Source organism: Bufo bufo, chromosome 3 (genome assembly GCF_905171765.1).
Source record: "Bufo bufo chromosome 3, aBufBuf1.1, whole genome shotgun sequence".
Taxonomy (NCBI): Eukaryota; Metazoa; Chordata; class Amphibia; order Anura; family Bufonidae; genus Bufo; species Bufo bufo.
The window spans coordinates 228,901,795-228,925,229 of NC_053391.1; positions in this window are offsets into that span (position 1 = coordinate 228,901,795).

Sequence of the window (23,435 nt, forward strand, 5' to 3'; positions counted from 1 at the left end):
TGGGAGCCTGGTGAAGAGGGGGCATCGTCATCACCAAAGGGGTGAGGGTGGCAGATTGCCACTCATTTAGTGTTACAGCCTGATTCAGCAACCTCTTCCTCTCCCACCGGCCTGCACACCCTCTTCAGCGGCCAGGGCTTGAAACGTCAGCAGAATGAAGCTATCGTTCCTTCCCATTGACTTCAATGTCATCTATTGTCCTCCTCCTCCTACTCCTTATCACTTGTTTTCACAGCAATCGATCATTGAGGCAATTGCAAAAAGATAACATTGTGCGTGCACTCATCCAATGGTGCAGAAGCTGAACATGCATCTGGCCATGTTGCTGGTACTACAGTCCCTTCCTTTCCATGTAGTTGACTCTGCACATTTCAGAGAACTGATGGCTTATGCCCACCCAAGGTGTAAAATCTCAAGCCAACATTACATTTCCAAAAAATCTGCACCAGCCCTGCACACATACAATGAGCAGAAGGTGGGCCAGTCCTTGGGCCTCTCAGTGTCTGATAGGGTTCCAGTGCTGAGATATGGAGATGTAATTATGGTCAAGGACAATAGATGTTTTTCACAGCCCACTGGGTAAATGTCGTTCTGGGCCAGACACACCAGCAACTTGGCCAGGTGATGGCAATGCCGCCTCCATGTTGTAATCATGGGATTTCTGCTCCAATGTCCTCCTCTGCTTTTTCATTCTCCACCTTGTCCTCACCCTTCCCTCTAGGCACAGTCCACAGTCATCCTCCATCATATCACCTATTGACCCCCATCCCCACTGTTATGGAGCCACTATTGTCCCTGTTACTGCCACTGCTGTTTGCCCTTATCCCCACTCTGTTATGGGGCCATTATTATCCCTGTTATTTCGAATGCTGTTGGCACCCATCCCCACTCTGTTTTAGGGCTGCTATTGTCCCTGTTTGTCCGTGTTGACATCACAGTTTATTTTTCCGTTCTTCTAATCCATCAGAAGAACAGGGGGAAAAAAGCAAGGATCCTTTATTTTGAGCATCCATAAGGCCTCTTTCATATGGTCAGTATGTGGTCAGTATTTGTATGTCAAAAGCAGGAGTGGGTTCAAAACACAGAAGAGATGCAAACATTTCCATTAAATTTTATCTCTAGTTTGGACCCACTCCTGTTTTTGGCTTACACATACTGATCAAACATTGATGCAAAATACTGACTGTGTGAAAGAGGCCATTGAAGTCCTACATGCAGGACTTTTTTTCCTTGTTAAAATAAAACTGATTTGTAAATGAACAAAATGGATGTAAATTGAGCATAATGCCACTTTTGCACAGTCAGTATTTGTTCAGTATTTTACATCAGTATTTGATCAAAATTTGTAAGCCAAAAACAGGAGTGGGTCCAAAGCATAGAAGAGATACAAATATTTCCATTGCATGTATCGCTGTTTTGAACCCACTCCTCATTTAGGCCTATTGCACACGGACGTTTTTTTTTTCCCGTTTACTGGACGTTTTTTGCGTTCCGTATACGGTCCGTATACGGAACCATTCATTTCAATGGGTCCGCAAAAAAAACGGAATGTACTCCGTATGCATTCCGTTTCCGTATTTCCGTTTTTCCGTTCCGTTTTAACATAGAACATGTCCTATTATTGCCCGCAAATCACAGTCCGTGGCTCCATTTAAGTCAATGGGTCCGCAAAAAAACGGAACACATACGGAAATGCATCCGTATGTCTTCCGTTTCCGTTCCGTTTTTTGCTGAACCATCTATTGAAAATGTTATGCCCAGCCCAATTTTATCTATGTAATTACTGTATACTGTATATGCCATACGGAAAAACGGAACGGAAAAACGGAACAGAAACGGAAACACAACGGAAACAAAAAACGGAACAACGGATCCGTGAAAAACGGATCGCAAAACACTGAAAAAGCCATACGGTCGTGTGCAATAGGCCTTAGGCTTACAAATACAGATCAAATACTGGTGGAAAATACTGACCAAATACTGACCGTATGAAAGAGGTACTTAAAATCCTGCGTGTAAGACTTTTTTTCCTTGTTAAATAAAAACTGATTACAGACGTAAGTGGCCAAAACGGAGGCAAATTGAGCATAAGGTCAGTCAGTATTTTGAATCAGTATTTGAACAGTATTTGTAATCCAAAAGCAGGGGTGGGTCCAAAACACAGAAGAGATGCAAATATTTTTATTTCCCTTTTTGACCCACTCCTGGTTTTGGCTTACAATTACTGATGAAAAAGTGATGCAAAATACTGACCAAATACTGACCATCTGAAAGAGGCTTTATGGATGCTTAAAAAACAGGGTTTGGTACTGCCACTGCTGCCACCCTCCCGACTCTGTCATGGGGCCACTACTTGAATCTTGAGGCACTGCACAGTTAAGTCTATGGTGATAAAGTAGACCTGAGGCTAATATTGACCTGTCATACTGACACACAGTAAATCTACAACTAACAGAAGTGATTATGTCTTTGGAATGTAACAATATCCCCAATTTTTTTTTTCCACTACTTTATTGGTACTGCCTCCATTTCTTTATTTTGTTCCTCTAAGAAGACATTTGGGCACAGCTCCTGCAGGGGCATGCATGTTTTTTTTTGGCTTTACTGAAGAGTATGTTATTCTTTTTGTTTAACAGAAGGGAATAGCTATGAATCTTGGTGCACAGCACAATGATGTACAGTAGATGGCAATAAATTACACCTGTAATACTGATGGTACATTATCTACAGAACAGATTAACTATGAATGTGGGTGCAGTAGAAAATAATGCTCACAGCGATACACTCTCCCTGCACTTTCCCTGCAGTTTAAGTTCCAGGCCTTCACACTGAGACTGAGCCACCAAGTGGGATAAATATCATTAGGCAGAGTGGTATATCTGAGTTATCACGATTCGTGAGAAATTAATTCGGAACTGATAAAATTTCTTGTAGAAGTTTGGCCAATCAGCGGACTAAAATTTTTGAAAAATTCACTTATCTCTAGTCATTTATAAGAACATTGCATTAGATAACTTTTTTTTCCTTAAAAAAGGAAGTAGTCACTTGAAAATTGTGTTCTGTGGTTAACAAGGCTCTCTTTCTCCCGTTCTCTAATATTACAATCTTAAAATATCAGTTAGCGTGACAAGTGTAATAATTAGAAATAAGCAGATTTCCTAAACTTCGTTTGGAGTCTTGTTCAGTTTAATTGGCTGTCAGATTCAATTAGGTCCGAATAAATTGGACCCGTATCGAGAGTATCTCAACTGTCCTGAAAAGTCATGTATGATTCTCTTCTCATGTATGAGGTCTCCTAGGAGTATATCCAACCTCTTTCAAACTCTTTAACACCAAGACAACATTAGTAATGTCAAAGTCACAGTCGAGTCCCATTATCACAACGTACTACTTTTGAAGTCGTCATTGCGTAGCTCATGAAAGAAATCACAGTGAGCTGGCTTGGTTGGTACATAAGATGTGCAATAGACTTCACGCTTATCCCTTGTTGCTGTCATGAATAAAAGCGGTCAGAAGGGATGATGACTGACTTGTGGGCCAAGGGTGGCAGTGTTTCTGAAACTTGCGTGCTGCTGTGGTAAAAGTGTTTCATGAGTGGAGAAATTATACAACTGTGGATAAGCGACATGGAAACTGTAGAACACCAAGTTCCATTGATGTAAAAGCTGAATCTCGGCTATGGAGCAGCTCCTTGCCAAAATGAATCATGGAACTACCAGACGTGTGTCTAAAACAACAGTTCAGCAAACTGTACTGGGTATGGAGGCTCCGAAGCAGATGGATAGTCACTGCACCTCTGCTAATGAAGTTGCATCAGCAGAAAGGTCTTCAATTTTTGCAGCAGTATTAGAGTAGAACCTCTATTAATTGGGAAACAATTGCCTTCTCCAATGAGTCACATTTTCTGCTTCATTGAATAGGTGGATGTTGGCGTGTTAGGCAAGAAACATCAGAGAATAATCACCCTGCAATGGTTACTGAAAGAACACAGGCTGGTGGTGGGATCATTATGGTCTGAGGAATGATTTCATGTTATCCTGTGGGGCCACTCAACCATGTGGAAGGCACTCTCAACCAACTCTGGCTATGAATCAGTCTTTGCAGATCATGTCCCCCCATACATGCTGATTGTGTTCCCTGGGGTAGATGGGATCTTCCAGCAAGACAATGGAACATGTTATACAGCTAGAAATGCTCAACATTGGTTGGAAGAGCACTGCAGTCAGCAAGGCTCCAGATACCTATAAAAACCTGCCAGGACCTTATTGAGTCACTACCAGCATGTCTAGCTGCTGTCTGTGCTGCACACAGTGGTTACTGAGGATATTAGCTAGTGGTTATAATTAGTGTTGGGTGAGCATGCTCAGCTGAACACCTTTTACTTGAGCATCGCAATGCTCAGCACATCGCAGTGTTCGGCAGAGCACGATGCTCAAGTCTCCTCCCCGCACGTTTGTTGGCTACTACAAAGCCAATAAACGTGCAGGTAAGTACTGACATTGGCTGGCTGGAACGCATCATTGGGTGCTATATAGCACCTGATGACACATGGTTCGGCTCAGTCTTAGTCAGGGAGAGCTGCAGCAGAAGGGACAGTGTAGGGACAGGAATTGGTTTGTTTGTTAGGCAGGGTTTACTGGTGAAGGGTGTTAGAGACCCAAAAGTCCTTTTAAGGACTATTGTTATATCTGGCTGCCATATATATTATTAGCGCAACCTGCACTAAATTATGTGCAATTGTTTGGCCGCTGCTGACAGCGACACAACCTCTGCTACATCTGTTGTGTTACATTTGCGCTGTGAAATTCAGCGCAATAGTTTGGCTGCTGGTGACAGGGACATTACCGGCGCTAAGTCTCCAGTATAACATTAGCGCATCCGAAATATCAGTGACATTCAGTGTAATTTTTTTGCTGCTAGTGACAGTGACATTACCTGCGCTACATCTCCTGTATAACGTTTGCACATCCTAAATGTCAGTGACATTCAGTCAAATTTTTTCGCTGCTGTTGGCAGCGACATTACCTGTGATACATCTCCTGTATAATGTTTGCACATCGTAAATATCAGTGATATTCAGTTTAATTTTTTTGCCGCTGGTGACAGCAACATTACCTGCACTACATCTCCTGTATAATGCTTGCACATCCAGGGCCGGTGCAAGGATTTTTGCCGCCCTAGGCAAGATAAAAATTGCCGCCCCCCCCCCTTATCACATGACCTGCCCATATCATGACATAACATATGTTCCACCCCTTTCTCAGCATTTAAATTAAAAGAACTGCTATGTTTCCCTTAGGGTTAATCAAGCTTCTTGTAGCTGTCTCCCTGACAGCCGCTAGAGGTGTTTCCGCGATTCTCACAGTGAAAATTACACTGGGAAGACGCGGTACATAGTTTTGAATGCTTGCACATGCGCATTCGCAGCTGAGAGGAGGATCGGGGAGAAAAGTTCCCAGTGCCGGCGCTGGACAAAGGTAAGTGGCTGAAGGGGTTTTAACCCCTTCAGCCCAGTGGAAGGGGGACACGAGGTGCCCCACTCCTAACAACTATATAGTGCCAGGAAAATGAGTTTGTTTTCCTGGCACTATAGTGCTCCTTTACCACAGGTACTGCACAGTGTCTTTTCTCTGCAGGAACAGGCTATAGACACCAGTACCACTACATTAAACTGTAGTGGTTCTGGGACTATAGTGTCCTTTTAATGTGAGGTAAATTAGTTTCCAATGTAGTATTAATAACTAAACAATTAAATAATAAACATATTGCATTGTCTACTTACCACCAGGACAATAAGATGATCTGGTCTCTGGCTGCAGTCTGGCTCTGGGGACTCTGGGGACTGGAGACAAACACCAATGTCGCCCTCGGGAAGAAGAAAGCAGCTGCACTCCAATCCAGGAGCCCACTTCTGTCCCAGAAGGCACTGAGAGGCAGGAAATTGCTGGTGCTGGCTGCTCGACTGCTCGGTGGCCTTCCCTTCCTTCTTCGCTCCACTTCCTCTCTGCTCTGCGTGCTCAAGGGTGGGAGGGGTCAGGGGGGGGTAAACGTAGAGATCAGGGCGCACAGTGCGCGGCTGTGCGCCCTTGAGCTACACAGGATTCCATCCAAGTCGGCAGAGCTCCGCCTCCACCGTCAGCCTGAAGGTAAGCTCAGTCAGACCAGAGAGACAGTGGTGTCAGTTTCTCTGGTTTGCTGCTCCCTCACGGCTTCACTGAGGCTCTGGACCATCTGTACATCATCTACGGCCACCGGCTCAGTGCTGTGCCGCCTGAGGGATTCTTACTAGAGCGCTCAGCCGCCACTTAACCAACATTTTTTTTTTAAACCGCACGGTTCCGGCGCCCCCTGCTAAATTGCGCGCTAGGCGGCTGCCTAGGTCGCCTTACAGGTGGCGCCGACCCTGTGCACATCCTAAATATCAGTGACATTCAGTTTAATATTTTTGCCACTGGTGACAGCGACATTACCTTTGCTACATCTCCAGTATAACGTTTGCGCATCCTAAATATCTTTTGACATTCAGTTTAATTTGTTTGTGCATACACTTACAAAACCTGTGCTACTGTACGTGTGACATACTTGCAAGCGTATTGTCACCGCCAGCTCTCTGAGAAGCTGTGGCAGATGTTCTTCTGTACCTCTTGCATGATGTTCTTTGTTTTGGTTTCACTTTGTCATCTCTTTTCCTTCTCCCAGCTGTCATCTATTTACACTGATTGCCTCCCTTTATATTCCCTCCCATACTGCCTCACTTTGCGGTTTATACTACTTCCTGGATTGTGTTCACTGCAAGAGGCTGCAACTGCTGGTTCCTCAGATAAGTCTTTTCATTTATTTGTGTTTTTCCGTTCTGGCTTGATTCTAGGTGACCCTGACTCCCTCCGTATTAAGTGCAGGGAGCCGGTGGTCGTGTCCCCTGACTATTATAGGGTTTTCAGGTGTCACTCAGTCTAGGTACGAGGGCATGCCATTATCTATCATAAAGATCTTTGCATGGGCAAAGCAGTCAGGGAGAGCTCTAGGTGTTTTATAGAGCTCACCCATAGGTTCCTTAGTTTGGGATCAAGTCAGTCGGATGTTTATTTATAACTTCCAGTTTTCTGCAACACCATCCGTAACACATATATACCATTTAATATGCTCAAGGCGATCAGTAAGTGATGCGGAAGTGGCCGTACTGCTGATGGTACACACTCATCCACGATACCTAGCTTCATGTCTCAGTTTGCAGGGCGGCACAGGACACAACTCTCAAAGTCACACCAGTGCAACCAGGTGGTCAGTTGGATTGCAACAGATAATGCTTCCAGTCTGTTAAGCACCACCCTGTCTTTCACAAAGTCCAGTCTCAGTAGCCTAGAGTCTGGTCAACAGAATCCTCACCCTGATCTTCCTTCGTCCCACCATGGAAAGTCTTGGCAAACAACTGATCCCACACTCGAATATTCCGAGGAGCTCTTTTCATCACCATTCCTTGATTTGGCCCTCTCGCCAAGCCCACTTGAAGAGGGACATGAGGAGATCTTGTGCACTGATTCCCAAACTTTTGAGCATTCACAGTCAGAAAAAGATGAGAGTGGGGAATGGCAATTAGTGTCTCAAGAGGTTCATGATGAGGATGAGACACAGTTGTCAATAAGTGAGGTTCTTGTTAGGTCAACAAATCAGGAGGATGACCAGAGTGAGGAAGTGGAAGAGGAGGTGGTGGACAAGGAAATCACTGACCCAACCTGGAAAGGTGGTAAGCCGAGAGAGGACAACAGTACAGAGGGGGAGTGATCCGCAGCACCGCAACAGGCTAGAAAAGGCAGTGGGGTGGCAAAAGGGAGAAGGCGGGCCACACCAAACAGGCCCACAACTGTCCCTCGGAGCACCCCCTTGCAGCAATCTCCATAGCCAAGGGGTAGGTGTTCCGCAGTCTGGCACTTTTTTTATGAAAGTGCGGACAATAAAAGAATTGTCATTTGCAACCTGTGCCGTAACCAAAATGAGCAGGAGCGTGAACACTGGCAACCTCACCACCACCAGCATAATCCGCCACATGGCATTAAAGCACCCCAATAGGTGGGCCAAATGCCTGGGTTCACAATCAGTGTTTGCGGGTGACACCACTTCCTCCTCTTCCCCTGTGTTACGTGCTGGCCAATCCCCTGTCCAAGACGCAGGCCTGGATGCCTCCCGCCCTGCACCTGGACCTTCGCAAGCACTATCAGCTAGCACATCCACTTCTGTATCCCAGTGCAGCGTACAGATTTCCATACCACAGGCCTTTGAACAAAAGCGCAAATGCCCAGCCACCCACCCACAGTCCGTAGCACTAAATGCACACCTTTCCAAATTGCTGGCCCTGGAAAGGTTGCCATTTAGGATTGTGGACACCGAGGCTTTCCGCAGCCATCCCTCGTTACTCAGTCCCGAGCCGCCACTATTTTTCCCAGTGTGCCGCCGTCGTCGCCTTACACCGGCATGTGTCCCATAACTTCACCCGTGCCCTGACCAACGCAGTTATTGGGAAGGTCCACTTAACGACTGACACATGGACAAGTGCTTTTGGCCAGGGATTTTACATTTCCCTGACGGCACACTGGGTGAACATTGTGGAGGCCAGGAGCGAGTCGTACCCTGGGATGGCACAGGTGCTACCGACGCCAATGATTACGGGCATTACTTCCATCAGGATTTCTGCCACCACCTACATTAGTGGCTGCAACTCCCTCTTCTCCTCCTCCACCTTCTCTTTCTCTTCCACCTCTTAATTCTCATCTCAGTCAGCCATCAGTCAGTAGCTGGTAGCAGTGTAACACTGCAGTGGGGAAGCGGCAACAGGCCTTCTGAAACTAATTTGCTTAGTTGACAAACAGCACACCACCGCAGATCTTTGGCAGGGTATAAGGGACCAGACTGAGCTGTTGCTTTCGCCACTCAACCTTCAACCAGGCATGGTTGTGTCTGATAATGGGCGTAACTTGGTGGCGGCTTTGGAGCTCGGTAAGTTCACACACATACCATGCCTATAAATTGGCAAAAGATGGAGCCGGCACTCAAAACACTTGTGTTCACGTGGAGAAGAGTATTACAGTTTATTAATATTATTATTAAATACACATATGTCTGTCTAGACCAAACAATCACAATAAAATATACAATAAAATGTATAGCATAAAAATTATAGCATAAAAATTCTATACAAAAACACAAGTGCCCTATAGTCACACAAGTATGGGTATATCAAATATCGAATTCGCTAGATCGAGCTATCTGCATCCGTATCTCCCCTGTGGGGGTGATTGGTTAGATCGCAGCTAGCTACAATTGGAGCGGTTTCCCCAGCCTAATTGAGGGCAATGTCAGCAACAAAGAGCGTAACGTTGTTGCAGAATGTCTCTGTGTATCATAGTGTCCAAGTCAATAGTTACTGCAATGGTGAGTTAGAAGGTATACATCTCTAATGTGGCGTTCAAAATATCCATCCGGTCTATGATGTTCTTAGTGCCAGGTGCGTCCTGTATAATCTCAGCCGTTATATGGGTTGTTATATCTCAATAGGAGAGGCTTTATGTCTTTATTAGTGTTGAGCGAACAGTTCGAGCATAGTTCGGGTCCGTACCGAATTTTGGGGTGTTCGTGACACGGACCCGAACCCGAACTTTTTCGTAAAAGTTCGGGTTCGGGTTCGTCGTTCGGCATGTATTTTGGCGCATTTTGAAAGGCTGCAAAGCAGCCAATCAACATGCATCATACTACTTGCCCTAAGATGCCATCGCAGCCATGCCTACTATTGGCAAGGCTGTGATTGGCCAAGTGCAGCATGTGACTCAGCCTCTTTATAAGCTTGTGCGCATGTAGGGACGTGCTCACTCCCGATGTGAATAGAACAGGGATAGACGCAGCTGATGCTAGGGCGAGAATAGGCAGGGATAATTGAATAACTGGAAGCAAATTTCTCTCCTCCACCTGTGATTCATCTGAACAACTGCAGCTGAGCTGCTTTTTTGATAGGGATTGGCTATTTTTAGAGTGGCCAGAGTGATTTTTCCATCCACATGTACCTGGGCTGACCGCCGGCCGCCATTTTGCGACTTGTAGTGCTGCAGCAGAAGCTGCCACAGTGTGCATTCCAAAGCTCCAAACAAGTCAGACATCTACACCTGGGATTCAGACCAATAGCGATTTAGCAGCACAGTCCAAGGCTATTTTTTTTAAAGGTTGTGCAGACCATTTTGTGGCACATGTTACTGGGCTGATAGGCGGCGGCCATCTTGGGACTAGTGCTGCAGCACAATCTCTCCCAACGTCCATTAATCACTTGTAATAGTGGTCTGTGCCATAGAAATCCTACATCAGGGACTTGGGTGTGCTTGTGTCACCCCTACTAATACCAGTCCACCTGTAATCCATACAGTGAAAAGCCATAAAGTATTCCAGTGAGGGAATTTTTTTTTTATTTAAAAAAGGCCAAGTTAGTTTATCTGGCGTTCAATATACTAGATACAGTTAGGCCTGCGTTTCATACATCTGGAATTAGCAAACTAATGTGCTGGGGTTGGGAAAACATATATGTACCCATACTAGAATCTGTCAAAGAAAGCGGTACTCACATATAACAGTCATTCCATCTGTAATCCATACAGTCAAAAGACTGAAAGTATTCCAGTGAGGGAATTTTTTTTATTTAAAAAAGGCCAAGTTAGTTTATCTGGCGTTCAATATACTAGATACAGTTAGGCCTGCGTTTCATACATCTGGAATTAGCAAACTAATGTGCTGGGGTTGGGAAAACATATATGTACCCATACTAGAATCTGTCAAAGAAAGCGGTACTCACATATAACAGTCATTCCATCTGTAATCCTTACAGTCAAAAGACTGAAAGTATTCCAGTGAGGGAATTATTTTTATTTAAAAAAGGCCAAGTTAGTTTATCTGGCGTTCAATATACTAGATACAGTTAGGCCTGCGTTTCATACATCTGGAATTAGCAAACTAATGTGCTGGGGTTGGGAAAACATATATGTACCCATACTAGAATCTGTCAAAGAAAGCGGTACTCACATATAACAGTCATTCCATCTGTAATCCATACAGTCAAAAGACTGAAAGTATTCCAGTGAGGGGATTTTTTTTATTTAAAAAAGGCCAAGTTAGTTTATCTGGCGTTCAATATACTAGATACAGTTAGGCCTGCGTTTCATACATCTGGAATTAGCAAACTAATGTGCTGGGGTTGGGAAAACATATATGTACCCATACTAGAATCTGTCAAAGAAAGCGGTACTCACATATAACAGTCATTCCATCTGTAATCCATACAGTCAAAAGACTGAAAGTATTCCAGTGAGGGAATTTTTTTTATTTAAAAAAGGCCAAGTTAGTTTATCTGGCGTTCAATATACTAGATACAGTTAGGCCTACGTTTCATACATCTGGAATTAGCAAACTAATGTGCTGGGGTTGGGAAAACATATATGTACCCATACTAGAATCTGTCAAAGAAAGCGGTACTCACATATAACAGTCATTCCATCTGTAATCCATACAGTCAAAAGACTGAAAGTATTCCAGTGAGGGAATTTTTTTTATTTAAAAAAGGCCAAGTTAGTTTATCTGGCGTTCAATATACTAGATACAGTTAGGCCTGCGTTTCATACATCTGGAATTAGCAAACTAATGTGCTGGGGTTGGGAAAACATATATGTACCCATACTAGAATCTGTCAAAGAAAGCGGTACTCACATATAACAGTCATTCCATCTGTAATCCATACAGTCAAAAGACTGAAAGTATTCCAGTGAGGGGATTTTTTTTTTATTTAAAAAAGGCCAAGTTAGTTTATCTGGCGTTCAATATACTAGATACAGTTAGGCCTGCGTTTCATACATCTGGAATTAGCAAACTAATGTGCTGGGGTTGGGAAAACATATATGTACCCATACTAGAATCTGTCAAAGAAAGCGGTACTCACATATAACAGTCATTCCATCTGTAATCCATACAGTCAAAAGACTGAAAGTATTCCAGTGAGGGGATTTTTTTTATTTAAAAAAGGCCAAGTTAGTTTATCTGGCGTTCAATATACTAGATACAGTTAGGCCTGCGTTTCATACATCTGGAATTAGCAAACTAATGTGCTGGGGTTGGGAAAACATATATGTACCCATACTAGAATCTGTCAAAGAAAGCGGTACTCACATATAACAGTCATTCCATCTGTAATCCATACAGTCAAAAAACTGAAAGTATTCCAGTGAGGGGATTTTGCTTATAAAAAATAATATATTTCATTGTGGTGCGAGTTGAATCGCAACAATGAAGAAAAATACTATTAAGGGACGAGGACGCGGTCGTGGTGGTGTCCGTGGAGCCTCTGTTGCTGGTAGAGGACGTGGCCGTTCGGCCCCAGGCGCACACAGTAGGGAACGAACTCCCTCAACTAGCCGGCAGAATGTACCGCAATATCTCGTGGGGCCCAATGCCGCTCTTAGGATGGTAAGGCCTGAGCAGGTACAGGCATTAATCGATTGGGTGGCCGACAGTGCTTCCAGCACGTTCACCACATGGTCTTCCACCCAGTCTTCTGCGGAAAGCGCACAGGTGGCACCTGAAAACCAAGCCCATCAGTCTGTCACATCACCCCCAAGCATATCAGGGAAATGGTCTGAGCCACAAGTTATGCAGCAGTCTCTTCTTCTGTTTGAAGACTCTGCTTCCAGGGTTTCCCAGGGGCGTCCACCTAGCCCTTCCCCAGTGGAGGAAGACATACCATGCACTGACGCACAACCACTTATGTCTCCAGATGAAGAGGACATGGGAATACCACCACAGCAGAGTCACCGACTCTCTGATGATGACGAAACACAGGTGCCCACTGCCGCGTCTTTTTGCAGTGTGCAGACTGAACAGGAGGAGGTCAGGAGGGAGACTGGGTGGAAGACGATGCAGAGGACGATGAGGTCTTAGACCCCACATGGACTGAAGGTCGTGGCGATGACTTTCACAGTTCAGAGGAAGAGGTAGTGGTGAGACCGAGACAACAGCGAAGCCAAAGAGGGAGCAGGGGGCCAAAGCAGACGAGCCGCCGCCCCCAGAGTTCGCCTGCTACTGGACATCGCCAACAGGGACCCAGCCCCACAAAGGCAGCTTCAAAGAGTTCCCTGGCATGGCACTTCTTTAAACAATGTCCTACCGACAAGACCCGAGTGACTTGCACGCTCTGCCATCAGAGCCTGAGGCGAGGCATTAACGTTCTGAACCTCAGCACAACCTGCATGACCAGGCATCTACATGCAAAGCATGAACTGCAGTGGGGTACACACCTTAAAAACCAGGCACTCGCTGAGGCTCCCCCTGCTCCCTCTACCGCTGCTGCCTCGGCTTCCGCCTCGAGAGGAATGTTGCCACCTGCCGAGCAGCAAACAGAGGATGTGCCACCGACACCACCACCACCGCCACCGTCAACTAGCGTCTCCACTATATCACACAGCAGCGTTCAGCTCTCAATATCTCAAACCTTAGAGAGGAAGCGCAAATTCCCCCCGAGTCACCCTCGAGCCCTTGGCCTGAACGCCAGCATTTCTAAACTGCTGGCCTTTGAAATGCTGTCATTCCGGCTGGTGGACACAGACAGCTTCAAACAGCTGATGGCCATGGCTGTCCCGCAGTATGTGGTTCCCAGCCGCCACTACTTCTCCAAGACAGCCGTGCCTTCCCTGCACATGCAAGTGTCCGATAAAATCAAGTGTGCACTGCGCAACGCCATTTGTGGCAAGGTCCACCTAACCACAGATACGTGGACCAGTAAGCACGGCCAGGGACGCTATATCTCACTAACTGCACACTGGATGAATGTAGTGGCGGCTGGGCCCCCGGCGGACAGTTCCTTGGCGCACGTCCTTCCGCCCCCTAGGATCGCAGGGCATCATTCTCTGCCTCCTGTAGCCTCCTCCTCCTACTCGGCTTCCTCCTCCACTGCTTCCACCAGCTCATCCGGTCAGCCACACACCTTCACCACCAACTTCAGCACAGCCCGGGGTAAACGTCAGCAGGCCATTCTGAAACTCATATGTTTGGGGGACAGGCCCCACAGCGCAAAGGAGTTGTGGCGGGGTATTGAACAACAGACCGACGAGTGGTTTCTGCCGGTGGGCCTCAAGCCAGGCCTGGTGGTATGCGATAATGGGCGAAATCTCGTGGCAGCTCTGGGACTAGCCGGTTTGACGCACATCCCTTGCCTGGCGCATGTGCTGAACTTGGTGGTGCAGAGGTTCATTCACCACTACCCCAACATGTCAGAGCTGCTGCATAAAGTGCGGGCCGTCTGTGCGCGCTTCCGCCGTTCACATCCTGCCGCTGCTCGCCTGTCTGCGCTACAGCGGAACTTCGGCCTTCCCGCTCACCGCCTCATATGCGACGTGCCCACCCGGTGGAACTCCACCTTGCACATGCTGGAGAGACTGTGCGAGCAGCAGCAGGCCATAGTGGAGTTTCAGCTGCAGCACGCTCGCGTCAGTCGTACTGCCGAACAGCACCACTTCACCACCAATGATTGGGCCTCCATGCGAGACCTGTGTGCCCTGCTGCGCTGTTTCGAGTACTCCACCAACATGGCCAGTGGCGATGACACTGTTATCAGCGTTACAATACCACTTCTATGTCTCCTTGAGAAAACACTTAGGGCAATGATGTTAGAGGAGGTGGCCCAGGTGGAGGAGGAGGAGGAGGATGAGGGCTCGTTTCTAACACTTTCGGGCCAGTCTGTTCGAAGTGGCTCAGAGGGAGGTTTGTTTAAGCAGCAGAGGACAGGTTCACAAGTCGCCAGCCAAGGCACTGTACTGGAGGACGAGGAGGATGAGGAGGAGGAGGTGGATGGGGACGAGGATGACGCAAGTTCACAGCGGGGTGGCAGCCCAGGCCCATCACTGGTGCGTGGCTGGGGGGATACGGTGGACGATGACGATACGCCTCCCACAGAGGACAGCTTGTCCTTACCCATGGGTAGCCTGGCCCACATGAGCGAATATATGCTCCAATGCCTGCGCAACGACAGCAGAGTTGCCCACGTTTTAACGTGTGCAGACTACTGGGTGGCCACCCTGCTGGATCCCCGGTATAAAGACAATGTGCCCACTTTAATTCCTGAACTGGAGCGCGACCGTAAGATGCGCGAGTACAAGCGCACGCTGATAGAGGCGCTCTTGAGAGCATTCCCACATGTCACAGGGGAACAGGTGGAAGGTGAAGGCAGAGGAGTGGCAAGAGGTCGCCAACGCAGCTGTGTCACGGCCAGCTCATCTGAGGGCAGGGTTAGCATGGCAGAAATGTGGAAAAGTTTTGTCTCCACGCCACAGCTATCTGCACCGACACCTGATACGGAACGTGTTAGCAGGAGGCAGCATTTCACTAACATGGTTGAACAGTATGTCTGCACACCCCTCCACATCCTGACGGATGGTTCGGCCCCATTCAACTACTGGGTTTCGAAATTGTCCACGTGGCCAGAGTTAGCATGTTATGCCTTGGAGGTGCTTTCCTGCCCGGCGGCCAGCGTTTTATCTGAACGCGTATTCAGCACGGCAGGGGGCGTCATTACTGACAAGCGCAGCCGCCTGTCCACAGCCAACGTGGACAAGCTGACCTTCATAAAGATGAACCAGGCATGGATCCCACAGGACCTGTCCCTCCCTTGTGCAGAGTAGTCCTTATTAACTGCCTAAAACATGTCTTGTTGTGCTACGGGCCACTTCTTTATTTGATACAAATTTTATGAAACCCACAGTTGAATGAAACTCTTCTCTGTCTGGGCGCCGGGGCCTAACCAGATGAAAGTGGCCGGTTAAACTAACGGGTGACATGAAGCCATAACCTCTGCCATGCTACCTCTGTCTTCTGTCTGGGTGCTGAGGCCTAAGTCAAATAAAGCGGTCTTCTGCTGTGCTGGGGGATATGAAGCTAATCTCTGACCTCTCTCCTCTGTCTGGGTCCAAAGGCCTAAATCACTGAAAGAGGCCTTCTCCTGTGGTGTGTGATATGATGCCAGAATATGTGCTGTGGGGCCTCTCTCCTCTTCCTGGGTGCAGGGGTCAAATAAACTAAATTGTGGCCTACTCCTGTGGTGGTTGATATGATGCCTGATTCTCTGATGTGGAACCTCTCTCCTCTGTTTGGGTGAAGGGGTCAAAGTAACTAAATGGTGGCTTCTCCTGTGGTGGCTGATATGATGCCAGAATATGTGCTGTGGTGCCTCTCTCCTCTTCCTGGGTGCAGGGGTCAAAGTAACTAAATGGTGGCTTCTCCTGTGGTGGCTGATATGATGCCAGAATATGTGCTGTGGGGCCTCTCTCCTCTTCCTGGGTGCAGGGGTCAAAGTAACTCAATGGTGGCTTCTCCTGTGGTGGCTGATATGATGCCAGAATATGTGCTGTGGTGCCTCTCTCCTCTGTCTGGGTCCAAAGGCCTAAATCACTGAAAGAGGCCTTCTCCTGTGGTGTGTGATATGATGCCTGAATATGTGCTGTGGTGCCTCTCTCCTCTTCCTGGGTGCGGGGGTCAAAGTAACTCAATGGTGGCTTCTCCTGTGGTGGCTGATATGATGCCAGAATATGTGCTGTGGTGCCTCTCTCCTCTTCCTGGGTGCGGGGGTCAAAGTAACTCAATGGTGGCTTCTCCTGTGGTGGCTGATATGATGCCAGAATATGTGCTGTGGGGCCTCTCTCCTCTTCCTGGGTGCAGGGGTCAAAGTAACTCAATGGTGGCTTCTCCTGTGGTGGTTAGTATGATGCCAGAATATGTGCTGTGGGGCCTCTCTCCTCTTCCTGGGTGCAGGGGTCAAAGTAACTCAATGGTGGCTTCTCCTGTGGTGGCTGATATGATGCCAGAATATGTGCTGTGGTGCCTCTCTCCTCTTCCTGGGTGCGGGGGTCAAAGTAACTCAATGGTGGCTTCTCCTGTGGTGGCTGATATGATGCCAGAATATGTGCTGTGGGGCCTCTCTCCTCTGTCTGGGTGCAGGGGTCAAAGTAACTCAATGGTGGCTTCTCCTGTGGTGGTTAGTATGATGCCAGAATATGTGCTGTGGGGCCTCTCTCCTCTTCCTGGGTGCAGGGGTCAAAGTAACTCAATGGTGGCTTCTCCTGTGGTGGCTGATATGATGCCAGAATATGTGCTGTGGTGCCTCTCTCCTCTTCCTGGGTGCGGGGGTCAAAGTAACTCAATGGTGGCTTCTCCTGTGGTGGCTGATATGATGCCAGAATATGTGCTGTGGGGCCTCTCTCCTCTTCCTGGGTGCAGGGGTCAAAGTAACTCAATGGTGGCTTCTCCTGTGCTGATTGATATAAAGCTGATGGTTGTGCCATCTGACATGGTTGCCAGGGTCTGATTCAATGGGGGCCTACTCCTGTGGTGGGTGATCTAAATGCCTGATTCTCTGCTGTGAAACCTCTCTCCTCCGTCTGGGTGTAGGGGTCAAAGTCTTTCAAAGTCGCCTTCTCCTGTGCTGATTGATATGAAGCTGATGGTTGTGCCATCTGACATGGTTGCCGGGGTCCCATTAAATTGTGGCCTACTCCTGTGGTGGTTGATATGATGCCTGATTCTCTGATGTGGAACCTCTCTCCTCTGTTTGGGTGAAGGGGTCAAAGTAACTAAATGGTGGCTTCTCCTGTGGTGGCTGATATGATGCCAGAATATGTGCTGTGGTGCCTCTCTCCTCTTCCTGGGTGCGGGGGTCAAAGTAACTCAATGGTGGCTTCTCCTGTGGTGGCTGATATGATGCCAGAATATGTGCTGTGGGGCCTCTCTCCTCTTCCTGGGTGCGGGGGTCAAAGTAACTCAATGGTGGCTTCTCCTGTGGTGGCTGATATGATGCCAGAATATGTGCTGTGGGGCCTCTCTCCTCTTCCTGGGTGCAGGGGTCAAAGTAACTCAATGGTGGCTTCTCCTGTGGTGGTTAGTATGATGCCAGAATATGTGCTGTGGGGCCTCTCTCCTCTTCCTGGGTGCAGGGGTCAAAGTAACTCAATGGTGGCTTCTCCTGTGGTGGCTGATATGATGCCAGAATATGTGCTGTGGTGCCTCTCTCCTCTTCCTGGGTGCGGGGGTCAAAGTAACTCAATGGTGGCTTCTCCTGTGGTGGCTGATATGATGCCAGAATATGTGCTGTGGGGCCTCTCTCCTCTTCCTGGGTGCAGGGGTCAAAGTAACTCAATGGTGGCTTCTCCTGTGCTGATTGATATAAAGCTGATGGTTGTGCCATCTGACATGGTTGCCAGGGTCTGATTCAATGGGGGCCTACTCCTGTGGTGGGTGATCTAAATGCCTGATTCTCTGCTGTGAAACCTCTCTCCTCCGTCTGGGTGTAGGGGTCAAAGTCTTTCAAAGTCGCCTTCTCCTGTGCTGATTGATATGAAGCTGATGGTTGTGCCATCTGACATGGTTGCCGGGGTCCCATTAAATTGTGGCCTACTCCTGTGGTGGTTGATATGATGCCTGATTCTCTGATGTGGAACCTCTCTCCTCTGTTTGGGTGAAGGGGTCAAAGTAACTAAATGGTGGCTTCTCCTGTGGTGGCTGATATGATGCCAGAATATGTGCTGTGGGGCCTCTCTCCTCTTCCTGGGTGCAGGGGTCAAAGTAACTCAATGGTGGCTTCTCCTGTGGTGGCTGATATGATGCCAGAATATGTGCTGTGGTGCCTCTCTCCTCTTCCTGGGTGCGGGGGTCAAAGTAACTCAATGGTGGCTTCTCCTGTGGTGGCTGATATGATGCCAGAATATGTGCTGTGGTGCCTCTCTCCTCTTCCTGGGTGCGGGGGTCAAAGTAACTCAATGGTGGCTTCTCCTGTGGTGGCTGATATGATGCCAGAATATGTGCTGTGGTGCCTCTCTCCTCTTCCTGGGTGCAGGGGTCAAAGTAACTAAATGGTGGCTTCTCCTGTGGTGGTTGATATGATGCCTGATTCTCTGCTGTGAAACCTCTCTCCTCCATCTGGGTGTAGGGGTCAAAGTCTTTCAAAGTCGCCTTCTCCTGTGCTGATTGATATAAAGCTGATGGTTGTGCCATCTGACATGGTTGCCAGGGTCTGATTCAATGGGGGCCTACTCCTGTGGTGGGTGATCTAAATGCCTGATTCTCTGCTGTGAAACCTCTCTCCTCCGTCTGGGTGTAGGGGTCAAAGTCTTTCAAAGTCGCCTTCTCCTGTGCTGATTGATATGAAGCTGATAGTTGTGCCATCTGACATGGTTGCCGGGGTCCCATTAAATTCGGGCCTACTCCTGTGGTGGGTGATCTAAATGCCTGATTCTCTGCTTTGAAACCTCTCTCCTCCGTCCGGGTGTAGGGGTCAAAGTCTGTCAAAGTCGCCTTCTCCTGTGCTGATTGATATAAAGCTTATGCTTGTGCCATCTGACATGGTTGCCGGGGTCTGATTCAATGGTGGCCTACTCCTGTGGTGGGTGATCTAAATGCCTGATTCTCTGCTGTGTAACCTCTCTCCTCCGTCTGGGTGTAGGGGTCAAAGTAACTAAATGGTGGCCTACTCCTGTGGTGGGTGATATGATGCCTGGTTCTCTGCTGTGGGACCTCTCTCCTTTGTCTGGGTGCTGTGGTCAAAATAATAGTAAGTGACCTTCTCCATTGGTGGGTGACTTGAAGCCTGATTCTGTGCTATGGGACCTCACTCTAATTAATATTGTTTAATTTTTATTTATTTTATGTTAACTCATCATTTCCCTATCTACATTTGTTTGCAGGGGATTTAACTACATTTTGCTGCCTTTTGCAGCCCTCTAGCCCTTTCCGGGTGTGTTTTACAGCCTTTTTAGTGCCCAAAAGTTCGGGTCCCCATTGACTTCTATGGGGTTCGGGTTCGGGATGAAGTTCGGGTCGAGTTCGGATCCCGAACCCGAACATTTTTCGAAAGTTCGGCCGAACTCGTCGAACCCGAACATCCAGGTGTTCGCTCAACTCTAGTCTTTATAAGATATCAATCTGTTTGGATATTTTTGCTACTCACTGTGTGCCTCGATACGATGTCTCGTCCGGTGTGCGAGATGCGGGAATGTCTTGCTGTGGCGTCCCACAGATCAGCTGTTCTCCGCTCTGGCAATGTCAGTTCCGGTTTGGTCGAGATTTCGTCCTGCGTGGACTTGGTACACACGTGGGTAGAGTGTTTCTTTCGATAGCGCTTTTTTGGATGCGCTCTCAATCAGATTTTCTTGTATTAGTACATGGCTGTCGAGATTCTATGTCACACAGGTATTCGTCCAGACGCGTTTTGAGACCTCCTTGTCTCTTCCTCAGTGGGTGACCTGTGTGCTCTGTGGTCTCGACTTTATACCTTCCTCATTTTCATTTGAATTGGATTCACTTGATTTGTGGGGCTTGGCACTTATGACACACTCCTCCTGATTAAGCAAATTTTCTGTGCGGTTTCTCGTGTGGGATACTACCAAGTGATTTTCCAGGCAGTTTTTATATATATATATATATATATACATAATCTTGGCTCTATATCCTTTCATATTATAATATCGTTTTTGATCCGCATATCATTGACTCTACAGATATATACAGGGGAAGCAGTACTCATACAATGCTACGTTTCCTGTATAGAATAGTAATAATAATATGATATATAATATAATATATATAGCCATATAGGTTTTTGTCACAATAGATTCCACTATAGCCCTATCGGCGAGTATTCCGAAAAAAACATGCGGCAACTTCCAAGTGTTTAAAATTTATCTGACAGTGAAAGCAGATGTCCCAATTTTCTGGACATCATTAAGCCTATCTCTCAAAATATTCCAATGTTCTCAAACATGGTTTTTCGATGTTAATATATCTTAGATCAAGTTACATCTCATCTAGCTTGTTTCATTCTCAGTTAAAGTCTCTCCGATATGCGTTTTTTCATGCGTTTTATTTTGGCATTGTTTTTTTTCTCTTTTTGTTTTTTGCTTTCTCTATATGTACACTTGTGTGTCGGATCATGCATATATAAGAGAATATGTATAATAAATATAAGTATATATGTGCATATAAAAAGGATGGAATATATGAACATATATAAAAAATTGTAAAAAAATTTATGAAAATGTATGGAGGAGAAAAAACTATAATCCGTCAGTTTTCATTATTCCTGATTCTGTGACAACTATCTGTTTACCCTTTTTATTTTTTTTATTTTATTTTGTTTTTCTAAATATATTTCTACATACAGATATAATTTTGGTATTGAGTAGGTCACCTATTTTACTTTTGGAGACATAAGTGGGAATTTCTATTGTAGTAATTTGATATTACATACAGTAGGGTATTTTATTACATATTACCACTAGTCAAATCTCATTCCTCCGTGTTTTATCCAAATGTTATTGTTCTTTCAATTAAACCCAAAGATTTCAAGGTCTCAGTTCAGACCTGCAGGGAGGAGGCTACCGAAATCATAAATCCTTCTCGATTCTGCCCGTGACATCCTCATAATGTGATTGCCGCCCCTCCAGTGTGTATCCACCCTCTACAGGGCCACAAATATAATGCCCCTGAGGTTGCTATTATGTGCCACCTTAAAATGTTTGGATAAGGTATGGTTCTCATATCCTTTTCTGATATTATTTAGGTGCTCTTATCCTTACTCTCAGGGGCCGTTTCGTTCTGCCAATATATTGTTTCTGGCAGGGGCACTGGATAAGGTAGACCACACTGGAGGAGTCATCGGGACAGTGGAGGGCCTGGACGTCCAGCCTGGCTGGATACTTGGCACGCTGGACGTCCAGTCCCTCTACACCAGTATCAAACATGACCAGGGCATCGCTGCAGTAAGATCACAATTGAAAATGGATGGTACTATGTGCTCCAAACAGATAGAATTTCTGATGGAGGGTATTAATTACATACTCCACCACAATTATTTCTATTATGAGGGCGACCATTATTTGCAGCTTTGTGGGACAGCTATGGGGACCAGGTTCGCCCCAAGCTATGCAAATTTATTTTTGGCACAATGGGAGCATGTCAACATCACCCCGAAGCTGGGGGCGGACCTGGTCCTCTGGCGTCGCTATATAGACGACGTCCTTTTTATCTGGGGGGGGCGATGCCCACCAGCTATGCCCTTTTCTGAAGAGCCTTAACAACAATGACATGAACCTAGTTTTTTCATCCAAGGTGGGAGAGGAATTTACAGAGTTCCTGGATATCCAAATTTCACGACGGGAAAATCAATATATATGCAACACTCATTACAAACCGACAGCTAGAAATAGCTTTATACCCTTTTCTAGCTGTCACCTACCCCAACGGCTCCTGAATATCCCGTTAGGTCAGTTCTGTCGAATTAGACGGAATTGTACCGACGAGACAGATTTTGAATCTGAGGCCCAGAAGATGAAACTACAATTTTAGTGTAAGAATTACCCAGAGAGAGTCTTACAAGATGCCCTAGAAAAAAACAAGAGAAATAGATAGGAGGACATTTTTTCAGCCACGTATTCACAAAGACACAACACAAGAGCATGAATTGAGGATAATTTTACCATATAGCGCACAATCCAAGCAAGTTCGTCACATTATAAACCAACATTGGCACTTCTTATTAAGAGACAAGGTCATTGGACCGACACTTCACACTTTTCCCCTTATCACATTCACCAAATCACCAAATTTAGGTATTAAAATTGCAACATCGGTTAAAAATCACAAGAAAACAGAAGCACCGACAGTCCAAAAATGGCTTAATATGAACGGGTTTTTTAGATGCAGGAGGTGCCTAGGGTGTAGGAATACCTCATTCCCAAGGAAGACAAGTAAGGTTCAATCCACCCAAAATCAGTTTGCCATGGACATCAAAGATTGCCTAACATGCGACTCCTCCAGTGTGGTCTACCTTATCCAGTGCCCCTGCCAGAAACAATATATTGGCAGAACGAAACGGCCCCTGAGAGTAAGGATAAGAGCACCTAAATAATATCAGAAAAGGATATGAGAACCATACCTTATCCAAACATTTTAAGGTGGCACATAATAGCAACCTCAGGGGCATTATATTTGTGGCCCTGGAGAGGGTGGACACACACTGGAGGGGCGGCAATCACATTATGAGGATGTCACGGGCAGAATCGAGAAGGATTTATGATTTCGGTAGCCTCCTCCCTGCAGGTCTGAACTCAGACCTTGAAATCTTTGGGTTTAATTGAAAGAACAATAACATTTGGATAAAACACTGAGGAATGAGATTTGACTAGTGGTAATATGTAATAAAATACCCTACTGTATGTAATATCAAAGTACTACAATAGAAATTCCCAATTATGTCTCCAAAAGTAAAATAGGTGACCCACTCAATACCAAAATTATATCTGTATGTAGAAATATATTTAGAAAAACAAAATAAAATAAAAAGGGTAAACAGATAGTTGTCACAGAATCAGGAATAA